This window comes from Takifugu rubripes, chromosome 17, assembly GCF_901000725.2.
Source record: "Takifugu rubripes chromosome 17, fTakRub1.2, whole genome shotgun sequence".
In the NCBI taxonomy this organism is placed as follows: Eukaryota; Metazoa; Chordata; class Actinopteri; order Tetraodontiformes; family Tetraodontidae; genus Takifugu; species Takifugu rubripes.
The window spans coordinates 10,898,313-10,915,526 of NC_042301.1; the positions used below are offsets into that span (position 1 = coordinate 10,898,313).

General features: G+C 43.6%; 1 long non-coding RNA gene across 1 annotated transcript; it reads right to left on the reverse strand.

Annotated features, from left to right (window-relative positions):
* Positions 1-602: 602 nt before the first annotated feature.
* Positions 603-15,428, reverse strand: LOC115253336 (uncharacterized). The gene is made up of 3 exons (XR_003891656.1): positions 15,005-15,428; positions 14,599-14,703; positions 603-664 (listed from the first exon to the last, which is right to left on the reverse strand). It is a non-coding gene; the product is annotated as an uncharacterized lncRNA (long non-coding RNA).
* Positions 15,429-17,214: the final 1,786 nt, after the last annotated feature.

Here is a 17,214-nt window from a genome sequence, read left to right on the forward strand (position 1 = left end):
CAAAGGAGAATTAACTTTGTATACTTAAAGATGCAGCAGCTTCACATGTGTACTTTTGCTGAATTTTTGAGTTTTATGTTAGTTTAATTCCCACTGTACTCCATTTCTTACTACCACCAGTTTGTCAATAGATTAGATCTTATCTATTTTTAGATGACGCATTTGGGAATTAATAACCTGAATATTTGAATGCAATATATGCAATTAGAAACAGAAAGTGGAGGGATGAGGAGGAGAGGAGGAAGAAGAAGGACGGCGACTGGTCTCTGGCTGGTCGTGGGGCCACAGATAGATTTTGGTGGCTGCAATCTCACACCCGCTTCCTGTAATGACTCGCCTGGAGGCAGGAATGATTTCCTCCATTGGTGTTGCTATTGCTAGAGTCACCATGGACTCAAGAGCGCGGTCTCCCAGGGCTGGGCTCAGCGGGACGGCAGAAAAGGATGGAAATTATTGGAGGCGGACGGGTCGGGGCAGAAATCTAAAGAAGGGGGCGAGATGTGTGGCGGTTTGTCCAGGAGGCCTCGCCACAGCGACCTGCTACCATTTTTCATTCAAAAACCGGCCCTTCAATCCACCTCTCTTTCATTCTGCTTTACTTGCCTCTTTGAGTCTCTTCCTGCCAGAGGGTGCATCATGGAGCCTGAAGATCATCTGCCAGTTACTGCGGAAGGAAACCAGACAGTGATCATGTGACTGGAAGCTATTCACCTGTTATCATCCATTTAACAGATTTGCCACGATGGAGAGAACCACAAACAGAATAAGAACCGCAGTAACATGGTTAATATTCCTTTGGGTAGCAACAATGTTTCGACCTTAAACCCACAACAATGTCTGGGTTGAAAAAATACTCTGGACTCGCTGAAGCAGGACACACAAACCCAGGTCCTTCTACACGCTCATATACTGTAGATATTTATGGCCTACAGTTCTAGCATATGAATGCATATGACATGGCAGGTGGACAGGAAAGGAGAGGCTGTGAAGGGGAGAGGCAGAAAAAGCCCAGCATATACATCACTTCATCTTTAATTAGCTGTCATCAGCTTCTCTCCTCAGAGGAAACGGAGCCTAATAATTAATGATCAAACTCTGAAGCACAGGCTCCGCCCGTCTATTTCAAGTAAAATAGTGCAGCCTTTGATTGGGTGAGAGGATAATAGAAATTATTTAGGAAACCAGTAGGAATGCAATGGGGGGGGGGGCTGTGTGACACAGGATGTTTGAGCATATGCAAATATATGCAGCTAATGCGTACGCAGCGGTCGCATGTGCAAATATGCACCGTGTACATGTTTTACTGGGTTCATTTTGATGCCAGAGGGTGCGTTCTGGTTTAAAAAGACCCGGTCCGGTCCAGGCGGGAGCAAAGGGACCAGTCACGCCAGCGAAGGCGCGATGATGTTTGACCAAAGCTTGTGAGTCTGTCAGTTAATTAGGGAGGAACACAGTGTAAGTGGGCATATGTGCACGGGGGAACCAGTCAGCCAACGCGCCGCGGGAAAGCACGGCGGGGGGCGCCACTGACCAGCCAACGCCGAAGCGCCGCGGTGGCATGTTATGGTCTCGGCACCCCGAGCCCCTGGCACCATCTTCTCCGGCCCTGCGTGGGGAGGCCGGGAGGGGCTTCACAGACCCCCACCCTCCGCAACCTGTCCTCCCTCCAAAACCGGACCCAATCCGAGCCCCGTTTGTGTGTACGATTCCTCTTAAGCCGCACTTAAGAGCTTTAATTGGATTATCCTTAATGAGTAAACAAACAACTACAGCAGCAAAATAATAAGCCAACGAGTCGACGTGTCAGGAAGCACTCGGCTGCTTTCACTGCGCTGCTCCCTTCTTTTTTTTTTTAACTCAACGCTTTGCTCATTTATTTCCTCTCATGTGTAATTATCCAGATTACGAATGATTCAAAAACACTGCCGCTGGAGAGGCGTGCGTGTCACACTCCAATGAGACGGGTCTGCTTAAGTGGCTGCTTTGAAGCCCAGGATGAGCCCGTGATTAGCCCCGTGATTTACTGACAAGAGGGGAGAAGGAGGTGAAGAGAAGCTCAGCAGGAGCCCGAATGGAAATAAACAAATTGAGAATTTGAAAATGACATCTCAGATTATTATTAGAACGTTAATCTGAACCGGTGACACGAGTTTATGGCGCCTCTTTCAGTAATTGTGATGAGCTGAGCAGGTTTTCATACAGCAAAAAAAAGAAAACCTCAAAAAAAGGGAAATCCAGCCAACACACAACTGCAGATCTGTCATATATAAACTCACAAAGAATGTTCGTTTGCTAACACTTTCCCTTCTTGCAACCGCCAGCGGAATTGCTTTGGATATAAAGAATTCCCCCCCTCCCCAATTCCCAAAAATGCTGAAGATCAAATCAGACCCAGATCTCCACTAATGTGCTAAAAATAGATCCTGCTTCATATCATTCCTGCGCAATGGAGCCGACGCAAATCTGCTGCTAATGATTTCATAATATCCTGATCTGCAAAGATATAGAAAAGGAGAGGGAACGGGAGAAGAAAAATGAGGAACCAGAAACTGAGGCCCCTGCTCTAATTCCAATTTATGGAGCTATAAAAAAGGGCCATTTCCCCCAAAAATCTATACAGAAAAATCTTAGCCAAATCATTTCATCACTTTCTCTGCTCTAATTGCAGCCATACGCAATTTTAAAGGCTCTTCCACCTTCTAATGGCTCCCCAGAGAAGGAAGGGGTTAATTGCTGCAGCTGCTGATGTGGCTCCTCGGCAATAAAGGGGTGAGGTTTCTCTTCTCTGTCGATCACTCCCTCTTTCTATTCCCCCCCCCCCCCCGGGACTAGTCCAACAGCGTCTTGAGGAGGGACACTGAGGCTTTCAAAGATGCAGATTTATAGAGCTGTTGTTCCAGGATCACAGCGAGGGATCACTGACGCCCCCCCCCCCCGGGATTCTCTGGTTGGTCATGTTCAATGACCAAGAGATTCATCATCTCATCAAAGTCTGCGCTCGCATGCGTGGTGGGCGGGGCCATGAAGATGGGCGGGGCCGCGCAGCTTCGGGCCAAGACAACGTGACCTTCAAGCTTCATTATTTTTCCAAATGGGAAAACAACCATAAATGAGCACAACACCAGATCTGTGTGAGTGACTCGGAGCTCTGGAAATGATCTAATTACTTTCAGTTTAAATACAAAAACCAAACCGTTGGAGCATTTAAATCCTGTCTAATTAACCGACTTCTGCTGGGGTTTGTTTTCTCTTTTTTTTCTCCATTGGAGTTTTGCAGGAAGACTCTGAAGTTTTCTCCAGGGTTTAATCCAACTTGGCTGGATTGATCAAGACAGGTGGGGACTTCAGAAGGGGGAGGCGTTGGGGATGTAGGAACAGGAGGGGGGCAGAAAGCTCAGGAGGTTGTTGAAAGTCAGTGAAGATCAAGAGAGACCGGCCGAGAGCGGCAGGAAGTAGAGCAGGAAGTACAATGTCGAGCGGTCAGGGAGAGAGCGACAGATGAAGATGGCTCCACTGTGAGGGGCACCTGTTCACGGCTGGAGCGCCTCCTTCCACCAGCCTTAATCAATTTCACCACAGAGACAGACTGTGACGACAGCCCCCCCAAACAAGAAACCCACTGCGTGTTACATCCAAATAATCCCCGCACCCCTGCCTGGCCAGCTCGCTGGGCGGACCACAAATCCAGGCCAGGTTGCACCAAAATAATCTCCTTTCCACACTTAATCAGTTGGACCCTGTTTTCTTTCAAGGGGAGATTTGAACTGCTACACACACACTCAGCAGATCACTGCCTTTCACAACACATTTAAAAAACTTTCTGGATTAGTTGACGGAATAACCGATGCTGAGCACCGTCTTCCATTCAAGAGTGATTCCAAAAAAAACTGACAGGAGCGGCTAATCGGCTTTATATAAAATACGATTTTCAGGCCGAGCCACATAATTTCCTCGAAAATGAGTCAAAACTGTGTAATCCATTAATGTTGCCTCTTCTTTCTGGATGAAACTGATGTCAGGCGTTGACTGGGCCACCTCGGCTGCTCTGGGCACACACGCTTTTAGTGTTGGACGTCAGCTTAAACCTGTAAAATCAGGTTTAAACACTAGTTTCCCTGTTCCCTCTGTCCCTCATCTTCATTTCCTGAATGGTAGATTGACTACACCCACAGCAGCCGAGGTTTATTAATAGATTATTCTTGTAGATGTGATTTAATCTATGGTTCCTCTCCCCTCTCACATCGGCTCATCTCATGTCTCTGTTTCTCATTCAATCTGTTGCCGGCTCTCCTCCCACTCCCTCTCTTATAGGAGAGAGAGGTGTCAGTTTCTGCGAAACAACTTAATTCTGATGTCAATGAATTAATTAGATGTGTTAATGAGCTAGCGACAGCGAACCCAAATTAAATTAATACCGTAATGGCCTCAGACAGCGAGAATTAGCTCCCATTTCAGTAAATGCTTTCTGAAGTGTACACAGGCGCCAATGATACAGACTCTCTCACACACACACACACACACACAGCTCAAACAACATCCATCCCCCCGAGCAGATCATCATCCAGATGTAATTAACCGACTAATTACAGGAGCTCTCAGCCGCTTCCCCCTCCCGCCGCCGCCTTGCTCTTCTCTTCCTGACACTTTCACTGTCTGACTCTCTACACTGGATGATTTGACCCCCCGCCTGTGATTCCCTTCACTTCACAGGTTACTTTCGTCTTCTCCTGGTTGTTTTATTTGCCCACTCACCTACGCCTGTAAGTTCCCCGCCACCAGCATTTAGTGGTGGATTTAAATGGGTCTCGGTGTTCTTCCTTCCCATCGCACTTAAAGTCTTATTACACACATCCAGTCTGGCTTGAAGGCTGCTTAAGCTGCCATTAGCTCTAATAGTGACTCCTCCACCATCTCCACGCTCCGGCGAACCTGCTAAAGCAGCCAGCAGACTACTTAACTGATCTCAGAGACACAAAATGGCTCCGTGTGTGGAGAACTTTTACACTCGGAATTCTCTCCTTGTGACGCAACAGCGTGTTATAATCTACTCTAAGGCCCTGTGATTGCGTGGTGCTGCTTTATGTGCATTCAAGCATGGCATGTGTGTATGTGTGTATGTATGCGCGTGCGTGTGTGTGTGTGTGTGTAGCAGACCTGTCTAGAATGAGCATTTTCCCAGGGTGAGACTGCAGGGAGTGAGCTTCTCTCACAAACACCATCTGTCAACAACAGGCTCACCTGCTAGCAAACATTTAGCTCACACACACACACGCACAATTCGGCAATGTCAAAGCACAGAGATAATGTAATTTCCCACTTAGACAACTTGACAATTTCACCTGTTTTGCAGCGTTCCCACCCTCTGAGGAAAGCGGGTGGATATGTGTTTGTGTGTCCGACTAACCCAAAGTAAGAGAAACGCGATGAGGAGATAGGAAAAGCACATAACAGAACACTTGACACCTTGTTGTAACATGAAAAGTGGTGGACTAGAGAGTATAAAAGTAATATGCAAAGAGGGGAGCAGTTGAGAGCGAGAGGAGGTGAGAGGCAGAGAATTGAAGATGGGGGGGGGGCATTACCTGAGGTGTCTGACTAAATTAACTTCTCATCATCACTAATTAGCCCCTTGTTCCTCTGTTTCCTCCAGGTGATTCCTACCTATATTACTGTGGTTTGTGCCAGCCGTTCGAGGAAAAGTGTGATGTTCATTGTTTGACTTGGGAACGCCAGCTTTCCCAGTTCAGTTCACCGTGAGCTGTCTGTGGTATTTAAGCTCATACTGAGAACCTGTGCCTTTCCAGCACTTAGCAACAGGAAATGATGAGTATGAAAACACCTTACAGGTTCTTCACCGTGTTTGTCTTAATGTTTCTTCTACAAGTTATATATTATAGGTTATAAGATAGTGTTAACAAATTCTTCTATAAAAGGCTCCGGTGGTTAAACTCCATATTTCCATTCTAAAAAGGTGGTTGATGCCAAAATTGAGGGCTAATTAGCTGCTAGCTAAAGAGTTTCTTTTGCACTACTTCCTCTAAAAGCATCAAGAGGAAACAATTTCAGCCTATAACAGCCTCAGTAAATTGACAAAATAGGATTAAAATTGCAAATATATCAGTCCAGATTGAAAGAATCTTTTAGGCAGCCTGCGATGCAATGCTAACTTTAAAAAGGAAAATATAGTAATTTCTAGTTGCGTTTTGTCACTATATATAACCTGTTGTCGTATGCAACAATGCCGACATCAAACGATGTTCTCAAATTACCTTTTGTCTATTTGAGCGGGATAATAAAAGACTTCCACAGAATGAATTGGAGCATATTTTACAAATATAGAATAATCTGATTATTCAAATTGATGTTAATTAGACCTTCCTCAAAAGATGGTATTATTTTAGCCGCAATTGAAGATTTCGACTTTGAAGATTCCTCAAATGCCACAAAAGAACTTGCAAAGACATGAATGAACAGCTCCAGTTTTTGTTTTTCGATACATTTTGATTTGGTCTTTCTTCAGTGTTTCTCTGATGGGATATAATCTGAAGTGTAACAATGGTCATGGATGAATAACCTGCATGAATGCATATTCATGGAACTCTGAGAGGCAGTTGAGCTGATCCACTGGTTTGAGACACAACAAAGGTAGCTTCCATATTCTCCCTGCTCCCAATCCCTCCTCCGTGCCTCCTTCAACAGTTTGGCTGGCCGTTCCTCTTTAATTATCTTCTGAAATCCCTCTTCTGTTTTAACCCTTTGTCCTTTTTTAATACAGCGAGCCTATAAACAGATGGCGGCTTTCTGGAGGAAATAAAAGGAGGGAGGAAGAAATCAAAGTCTTTACCTGCATCCTTCACCCAAAGTCATGACAATATTTGCTCACTTGTGCATTTAGTTTAAATAAATCTAACAAAATAAGGACAAGAAAAATAGCTGCTGAGTGAGAGAAGAGCGGCTTCAACAGCCTGACTGGTAGAACAATTGTGATTACAATAACATTGTCTGTTAATCCCTCTAAATGGGAGCCAGGAACTAAATCAGTTTGATTACGCTCAGCTTAGTTGCATTTCGTCGGTTTGTACGGTGCGTCTCGTTAACACAACACTAATCCTTCCCTCCGCGTTGATGCCTTCCGATCCATCCTTGGCTCCCCAAAACTATAAAACTTCGCTCAAGTTCCTGTGCTTCTGTAACAGACACCAGCCAACGAACAAATCCCGTTAGGGCTTTATCCAGCGGAGGTACAGGAGGGATTTGTTTGGGAACATTGACGGTAAAAGAGCAGCTGAGAAACAATAAGGATTCCAATTTATAGGGGAGAAAATGCTGTGTAGTAGAGACCAAAATACTTATGGTTCAGAGAGAAAAGCATGACTCAAAAACATAGAAGAACAATAATGTGACTGTAAACTAGTTACAGGACTGATATTCAAGCTGATGTGCAGCACATTTCTTTTACACACACCTTCTTTTATATCACATGTTAAGTTTCTTCGATGGTGTAACGAGAAAATCGTCCTGCCGCCATCCTCCTACAGCTTGGGGCTCCTCACCCACAATCCTTTGCTTTCTAATGATTCCAACAACATTCAGGGCCGAGAGCTGTGATTTGCCAGCACTCTTCCATTAGTGCCGTGTTAATTAAAGAGCATCATCAGGTTCTCGTTAGTAATTAAACACCCGAGTGTGATTACTTAACTCAGCAGGACTCCTGACGAATCATCTGCCCCCCCCCCCGATCCCTCCGGTGAGTTCAGGCGTGCGCGTGTGGCCGAGTTGTGTGCGGGCATTTTGGATGTAGCCGCGCTAAAGGCGCTAGCAGAAGAACAGATTCTCCCGCTCACGCTGCATATCAATGCTTCAATGAACACTGCATATGCAAAGCTGCATTTGTGTGTGTGTGTGTGTGTTGGGGTGAGGGGTGGGGGTGGGGGGTCGTGTGTGTGTGTGTGATTAGAGGGAGATTTTTAGCCATTGCTGATTAGGTGTCTGAAGTAAGTTAATTGCCTATCAAGAGAGCAAGTCTTGTGTGATAGTGTGTGTATTTATTAGGAGCTTTGTGTGCATGTCTGTGTCACTTCACGGGCTAATTGCCCATCAGAGGACTGCTCAGGTCCCTGTCTTCTGTTTGACTACGTTTGAGTCAGTCTTGACACAGTTGCCTGATTTCCCGGGTTGGTCAGTTCGGTCGTTGGGTCCTGCCGGTTCTGAACTTCTACTGCAGCCTTGGACATCTCCAGTGCTGCAGTGCTGTTTCGGAATCCTTCCATAGATCTGGAGACCTCAAGAGTTTGTTTTTTACTTCATCAGCTGTGAGACCTTCTAGAAAGGCCGACGTGTCTCCACATCATCAGGTGGACTTCAGTCAAGGTGTAGAAACATCTCCAGGACAACTGAGAGAACTGGTCCAGGGCTTAAGTTTACGTCAACCCTCGGGTCTCGTTTGGAAACTCTGGAATTCTCTGTGTAGTTTGAATCTTGAATCTTTTTTTAGGGTGCAAATTAATTAAATTTAAAAATAGGGAAAGGTTTGGGAACCTGCCTCACCTCTGCAATAACAATATTAATACTGCTCATTATAACTTATTTATATAGAGCCTTTAAAAAATGAGCTTTGCAAACCTTGTTTTGTTCAACATGGGGAACAAAATAAGTTAAAAAGATATCTTAAAACTTACTTAGATTTCTTGAATGTATTACAAATATTTAAATGATTGTGGCCACTTGATATTTTAATCTTTTATTATTAAATTAGATTATTATGATAATGCTCCTTCTCCTACCTCTCCCCTCATCCCCAAAGACCTTCTCTTGAGGGCAAACAGCCAATTTAGTTGCGTGTTTAGATGGTCATGTATGACTCGGCTTGGGAAAAAGTCATCAAAATTCTGTTTGTGTGGGTCTTCCCAGCAGGTTAGTTTACCTTCACCATGCTAATTAAGATGAATCCACCTCCAATCCAATCCATTACGTGTGTGTGTGTGTGTGTGTGTGTGTGCAGAAATCTTGACTCCACACAGATCACAGCTGCCACCATCCCACCTGACTCATAGAATATATAGCATTTAATAACACGTTGGGGGGAAAAACGGTCATTGTCAATTATTTAATGATGCCATTCACTGATCTAAACCGTTTACCCGGCCTTATACCAGGGCCCTAGAGCGTCGCCACGACAACAAGCAGACAATAACAGATCTGCAGCGTGCGTGCTAATTGAATGCATACACACGCCTCTGTGTGGACAGAAAAATCCGATAGGACATTGTTCATCGGCATAATAGGATTGAGTCAACTATCAGAAGTACAATCGTACCGACGCGGACAGCCACGGCAGGTGAGCACAGCTGAGTTGACACTACAGCACGATGTAATTTGACATAATGAATGCAAGCATCGTTACTGCTGTTAATTGGCCAGACTAATTATACTCTGAGGACGTCATTAGAGAGAACCTGCCACTCCAACTGTGTGCGGGCGTGTGTTTTCTTCACAGGCTACATAGTGAGAACCTGAATACGCGTTTCACCTGCAAAACGAGGACATTTTTGGAAAAAAGAGGCTGGTCCTCACAATTCTTCAAAGGTCAGTTTGAAGGTTAAAGCCTGGTTTTAAGGTTATGGTTTTGGTTAAGGTGCAAGGGTGAGGGTCGGGGTTTGGGAAAGATAGGGGTACAAGTATGTGTGTGTGTGTGGGGGGGGGAGGGGGTTGCCCAGAGACGGAGAAACACACACACACACAATACTATTTGCATTAAAAGCTTCATACCGTGAAATTCATTTATAATTACAAAACAGGGCTGTGTGTGTGTTATGTAGATCAGGAATATGTGTGTGTGTGTGTGTGTGTGTGTGTGTTTATGAGGCTGGGCCAGACGGCAAGGAAAGTGGAGGGGACCGGAGGGGAGACCTGGAGGTGGGGAGAGTTCAGGAGGGAGGTTTGGATGAGGAGGAGCAGTGCAGGTGGTCAGGAATGATGGAGAGGGAGGATGCAGGGGTGGAGGATGGGGGGAGGAATGCCCTATGAGGGGTGAGTTTGGATTACAAAGTGATGGAGGAGGAGAGGAGGGCGAAGGCGAGGACGGTTGAAAAACATCAGAATAATTTCGGCGATTTATCACAGCGGGATGATTTTTGCCACATTTGGATTCCATAATAGACTCCGTCTGGCAGCACAGAGGCTATCAAGGAAATGAAAATAAATAAAAGATATTAAGGAACCATCTTTATAAATCAGACAACAAGCAGCACAAAAACAACTAAGTGTTTCCAGAAGCTACTAAATACAGCTCGGATACAATGGTTGCTATAATTTATGACTGATATTATTGAAGCTCTAAATAATAAACATTAAAGCATGAGACAAGTCCCAAACGGGCGTCACTTCCAGCCTTAACACACACCCGTCTACGATACTAATGTTTAAGTCCTGTAACAATAGAAATAAGTTGCTTTATTGGAGAGACTGAAATAAACTCTTGCTTGTCCCATCATCTGGATAAAGAGCTTCATTTCTGATACATCAACAGTGGTGAGCAGAGGATTTACTGAGTCAGCAATTATCCTAAACACCAATAAAACCTCACAGTCCACGGACAGGTGAGGGGTGGAGGGCGGGGGGGTATCTGAGTCCTCCATGGGTAAACTGTGTAATTTCCTAATTCAGATTGTGCAAGACAATCCCTCCTTATCAGTGTCTGACTCCCACATTGGAGGAAAAGTAGACAGAGACGCTGCAGGCCTTCACACACACAAACACACACACACACACACACACACTGAAGAGAGCCGTGAAATCACATAAAGGAAAGGGATACAGATAGAAAAACTGAGAGACTACTGAGAGAACAAACAGGCCTATCAAACGACCACGGACCCAAGATAACAAGATAAGGCCTAATCAATCAATCCCTGCACACGGAGAGAGACTCTGCTAAGTGGCTCATGAGTCCTGCTGCAAATTAAATCTGCACACTCCTTCAAGTAAGGCGGAATGGAGCCAGTGAGCGTTGGAGAGAGAAAGGGGGTGGATAATAGGGGGTAATTTCATCAGCGTGGCCCGTGATGAAGCTTTTACACGGCAGTTTGAGAGGCCAAACTAAAAGACTGTAGGTTTGGTGATATTGAATATGAGTGGTGTGTCATGATTCGATTTGTAAGACGATAGCCAGGAATTAGATTATAGGGTCTAATGCGGATATCTGAAAGACTGTCAGACCTTAAGGGTTTGGTGTATGTGTATGAGTGTCTTGTAATGTTCTTCCTGTGGCGGGGAAGCCTAACATGCTGTGATTCAATTTAATTCACTCAGTCCGGCTTCATACATCCTCATCCCCACAGTGTGATCCGTCTGTGTGTTTGGTTTCCAACACGTGTGGACTAAAACCCAAAAGCAGGACTTTTTTTTTTTTTTTTTTTACTGTTTTACAAAAAAAGGTTGTAAGAAAATCTGAAATAACCTGGATTCTGGCGCTCGTGTTTCCCTCCATGATAAATTCCTGTTTCGGCCTTCAGCGCCAGTGGCTAAGTTTGTGTTTGATTTGGAGCTAGAACGGCTGAGTCAGACTGTTTAACGCTCACTATATCATCTGTTCGGTTCCTGCACGCAGACGCCAGCTACAGTTCGCAGTGTTTACCCAGAGAAACGCAAGTGAGCGAAACACAGCGTGCCCAACATGAGCAGACTGATGGTGCTGATGACGGACGCGACGAGCTTTTTGGACTCCTCTTCCTTCAGCCAGGGAGAGTTTGTAAAAGTCCAAATTTAAACATGGACTTCGGTTTCAGCCCCTTCAGCGCTATACATTAGCAAAATTTAAAATAGCAGTATGGGAGTTTGTGGTCAGAGCTGGTACTGCTATCACAAGCAAGCTACTGTTACATTACGTTACTCATGTTCCCGTCTCAATTACATTTCATATTGATATAATGGCTGTGCTAATGCCGGAACTTCTTCCACAGCGTATCATCATTATGCCGGAGGACCGGGCTCTGATACTGTGTTGCTAATGTTAGCAATAACAAGTCGCTGTTTTATTTCTCCAGAAATGTATTACCTAATTAATTCGATGACCTCCCTTCATACGTGCTAGTACATTACAAACAAACATGCATCACGCTATTCAACTGTAGAGATTATTTGGAATGTCTGTGTCTACATTAATTACAACTAAGTTAGCCAAATTTAGCTGGATGTGTTTGGGAGATCGTTGATGATGGTGTATAATGAAATGAGAATGTTCCGACTGGATTGCTGTTGTTGGTGATATAAGTAAGAAATTAACATGGCTCCTTAATGTCTGTTGGCATATCAGGGCCATTTTCTGATTACTTTAAATATATCTCTTCCATACTGCTCCATTAACTTAGTTCAGCGCCTCATATCTGGTTGAATCTGCACTCAAACAAATTAACTGAATGTAGATTTTTTTTGGTTTAAAATGCTAATATGCAGATCTACATATTAGCATTTTTCATGGACAGTAGGTCCACGAGGCAATGCTGCTCTTTGTCAGGGCGCTAATTGCCAAAACAGTCACAAAGTTTTGCCCTTTTGTGAGATTTATGTCACCTTTCTAGCCACCAGGATTCCTGCTAACATAATTTGTTATCCAGCCTCTCCTTTCCTGTTAGCAGAATAAAGCTGCTTGCTAAAGCGATAATAATGGGAACAATAGTGGCAATAGCAGATGTTGTAGGACCAGATTATATTATTTTAAAAAGACTGAAGCGACAAATACTGTTGCATGTAAATTACACTGAGTCATAACTTTGCAGAACAGAGCGTGTTCAGAAAATAAAAACATATGCACAGTTTTCTTAGGGTTGTTTGGCATTGTGAGTGAGAGATTCATGTTTTTTAATATGCACAGAACCACACAACGGCGAGCGTCACTCTCTGAGCCCAGCGCACGCTCTGCATGAACTATGAAGATGTTTTTCTGCTAGTGTGGTGACAGACAGCAGCCAGCGCACAACAGATCGCTCCCAGCAGAGAACACAGAGCCCTCACATCATTAACACCTCCTGCTGCGTACCACTGGGCTTCGACTGGCGGCACGGGGACACAAATCCAAGGAACAAGAGACCAACACTTATGACGTGCACAAAAGCTTGATACAGGAGGGAGGGTGTGTGTGTATGTGTGTGTGTGTGTCTATTTCCCAAATGCTTTGATTGATCTGCTAATTAGTCAGGAGCCATTACCTGTGCTTACACAAGGGTAGTGTGAAAGCACCTCCAGGTAAATAATCACAAACAGCATGAGCCAATAAAAACAGGAAGGAAGAAATAAGCGAGTGTGTGAACAGAGCAGAGAGACTGGGAGGCAGACGGACACGCCAGTGATAAAGAGTGAAGAAAGAGAATGAGATAATCATAAATCCCAACGGACAGATTGAAGCAGAGTGGCTTCTATCACATGCTAACTCTCATTTATATGCTAATTCACATTATTAACAGAGCGAAAGACAGCCAGACGGACAGCCAGACTAACGAAGGACGACTGATTGCTGTTTGTTCGTTAGTTCTATGTCTTAACGCCAACAATATTTTACCTGTCACAGAGTGTTGTAACGTCACATATAATAACAAATTAGTCAAACCAATAAACAATAATTCAGTTGTCATTCTTAAGAATGCTACAATGTTCAGAACCACAGGCTTAAACAACAGTGTCAATCCATCAGATTAAGACTAGCAACAAACACACAATCGTGAACCAGAGTCCAGCGAAAACACACATATATCATCAGCAAATTAAGTCATGGATGGGGACTCAGAAAGGTCAACAGCCAGGAAATGTAGTAAATATATACTGGCCCAATGATTCCAGTATTCTGTGTTTGTGCAGCTTTACAGGCTGGTTTTAACAGATTGAACAAGCGTTCAGACTTTTATATACGCAGCCAACAATTAAGTGAAAAATGCTTCATGTTTACAGGAAAAACAGCCTGTTTCCACATTGTTTACTAGCTGAATAATGACATATTTGTGTTTTTAAAGGAATCTTATTATGAGGTGCTCTGGAAGAACTCAAGTGTGAAGCACTTACATGTGGAAGGTAAACGTTTAAATGAAATATGGGGGTGAAAAAAACATATAAAATAAATCCAGAAAGAGAGATGTTATCGGCGTAATTCAATTTGGATTAAGGCCGCAAATCACGTCCTTTCATCCCCGCTCCCTTTCTCCCCTCCTTCACTTTTGTTCCTGTATGAAACCAATAGCCTCTCAAGTGCGACTCTCATTTTCTGCTTCAAGCTTTTGCTGCAGCGCCTCGCTGCTGATCTTTATTCAGGCCAATTAACGATTAATACGAGCTCACGTGTGCACACATATAGAGTTAATGCACGGCTCTAAATTACTACATGGATTTGGAGGGCAATCTCTCATTATGAAAACAACTCAATTCCTGGACCTACAATATCATTCAGAAAAATGTTTTATGGTGAAATAATTTACATGTGTTAACATAGCCAATAATAGACCTGATATTATAAACTAAAGAGCATATTGGCACTATTCTCTTTTAACAGATAGCTAACATAGTGAATCCAATAATGGCTTCTTCTTTTTACCGTTAATTTCTTTCTCTTACCTGTGTGTTTCTGTCCTCACAGCAACACCAGGTATGTTGGTCATCTGTCCTCCCAGCTGTGCTTATTCCACCAGGGTTTTCAGGGGTAAGATCTTCTTAAATCAACTGTTAATGCATTAAAAAATAAGGTCTGCGCACATAAGGTCTGAAAATAGACTGCATTAGTTTCTTACACGTGGCCTTTTGGGAGCGCTTCCTCCACCGACTTTAGTGTGACATTATTACTGTTATTAAACCAAATCTTCAATTTATCTGGAATAACTGCACATGTGATGGTGCAAAACCAATGTGGACACATCCAATATCAAAACAAGCACATAATGAATTAATGAACTGATATCACCATTAAAGTATTGTGTAAACACTGACAGTATCTGTCTTCTGCATTTTTAAAAAAAATACTTACTTTCTTAAATATCCTGCTGGGAAGGGGGAGTTTGTTTTTATGTTTATGTCACTGTGTCACAAACTGTGTAAATAACAATAACCTTTACAGGCACGATGATGGAATAATCCATTATGGGGGGGTGGGGGGAGCTGCATTATATTTCCTTATGAACTGATGCGATTAATTATAACGCCAATAAAGACCAAATGGGACAAAATAGTACCCGTATTGTTCTCTCGCCATGTTAAGCAAACGAATATTCGGTAGAAAACCAGGGTTGAACTTATTCCTGATTATTAATGGGCAAATGGGTGCGATAGAGAGCGTCTGGTTATATTGGTTACATATTTACGACTCTTGTTCGTTCGTGTATATCAGTAGTAGTTAAAATAACCTTAGCCGTTTTGTTAACCTAATGCTAAACTTGGGCTAATTGCTAACAGTGGCTCGCGCGCGCCTGTCCGCCCTGATTTGTGCTCCGCGTGCCAGTTTAAAGGGGGTGGGGTCGATCAAAAAGCACGTGGGGTGTCACGGCCAGGGTGGGGAGTTTGGCGCGAGCACAATAAACATCTGACGACACAGTTGTTTTGGGTGTGAAATGTTTAATTACGGTTTGTTTTTCATATGTAATGTGTTGATTTTGCATGACCATAACGGGGCGGATTTTGAGGGTGGCTGCAGGAGGTCGACACTATAAAATAATGTAAACAGATCATATTTAAATATTCTGACGTCATACGGGTTGTCTTTTGTCAAAATCCATCTATAAACACCTCTATCTTGGTAGATTTCACTATAGATATACAGAATACTTTTTCATCTTATTTAAGACTCCACTCAAAAAGGTTGTTTAGTATATTTTTCCTCCTGAAAACAAACTTCATCCTTTAAAAGCCCTGGAAACTTTGGATTTGCGACGGTTTTCCTACCAAGCCCCAAAACTGTTTGTCCTTACAGTCGGAGAACCAAAACAGTTTAAAGGAAAAAAGAAAATTCTGGGCTTTTGTACTCGCCTAGAGACCATTAACTTTCCTGCTTTAATCAAACTTTTGGCGTCGGCTGGCAAACCTGAGCGGAGCTTTTCCACCCTGATCGATGGCGTTGGAGATTAATTGAGCGAATATCCTCTCTGTCTTTTGCATTAGTCATTCAAAGAAACATTGAGTATCCAGTCATGGAGGAGCTAATTTTTGCTCTCTAGCGCGCACGCACGCACGCACACGGGCCTTTTCACAGACACTTAGCGAAACACAAAGAGAGATTCCTGAATGAAAACTCCCGAGATGATTTTCCCGCCTGTCACTGCCACTAAAATGTGTTTACGTTTTGCTGTATGTGTGCGTGTGCGTGTGTTCGTGCGGAGACCACATGCGAAGGGTTTCCACGGGCAACGTCCTCGGGTTCTTGCAGGGGAAGGGGTCCCCTGGGCGGTGATAGCTTTTCCAGCACTGACATCACAAACACACACTCTCTGTGGCTCAAACACAATTTACAGCAGTGAGATGCAGGACACACGCACACTCACACACACACACACACACACACATAAACACAGAACTATTTCTCACTCTTACAATGAGGATGAATTATTGTAACTAACTGTCAATAGATGTGGTGATGCACCATAATCACACAACAAATAGACAAATAGTACATGACATAATGTTATACCAGTTTAAACCATCATTGTTACATTCGTCTGTAGCTAATGTTAGCACGGCTGGAGGGGGAGCGGGCTGCAGCAGAAGATCACTGAAAATCTGAAATTTCTGTAAATCCATCTTTTTCCGAGGCCTTCAAGATGCCCAGTGACGGACCTGAAGCCACAAAATGCTGCTGCATGACATGAAAATGTTGATTAAACACTTTTTCTGTTCAGATATTTCTCTTATGATACAATTATCAGCCTTAAAGTGACCAACATTTAATGTGGTTTGATCTTATAAAGGTTATAAAGAACTTTAGCGTCTGCATTTGAAGAAAACTTCATCTTCTTCCTGAGATTTTTCAGGTAATCTAATTTCTTTTTTGGGCAGAGCCAAAACCCATAGAGAAAGAATTAAAGGTGAACTTTCAGATCTTTGAGACGCTGTTAGAGATGTGTAAGCCGGGCTCTGCTGAAGGGATCAGGAGAAGCTGTGAGGGGTGTGCAGCGTGTCAAATTGTGAACACCGTCTCCATTTAAAGCTTAAAGAGTGAGGACGGGAACACAAAGGCATGAAGACAAC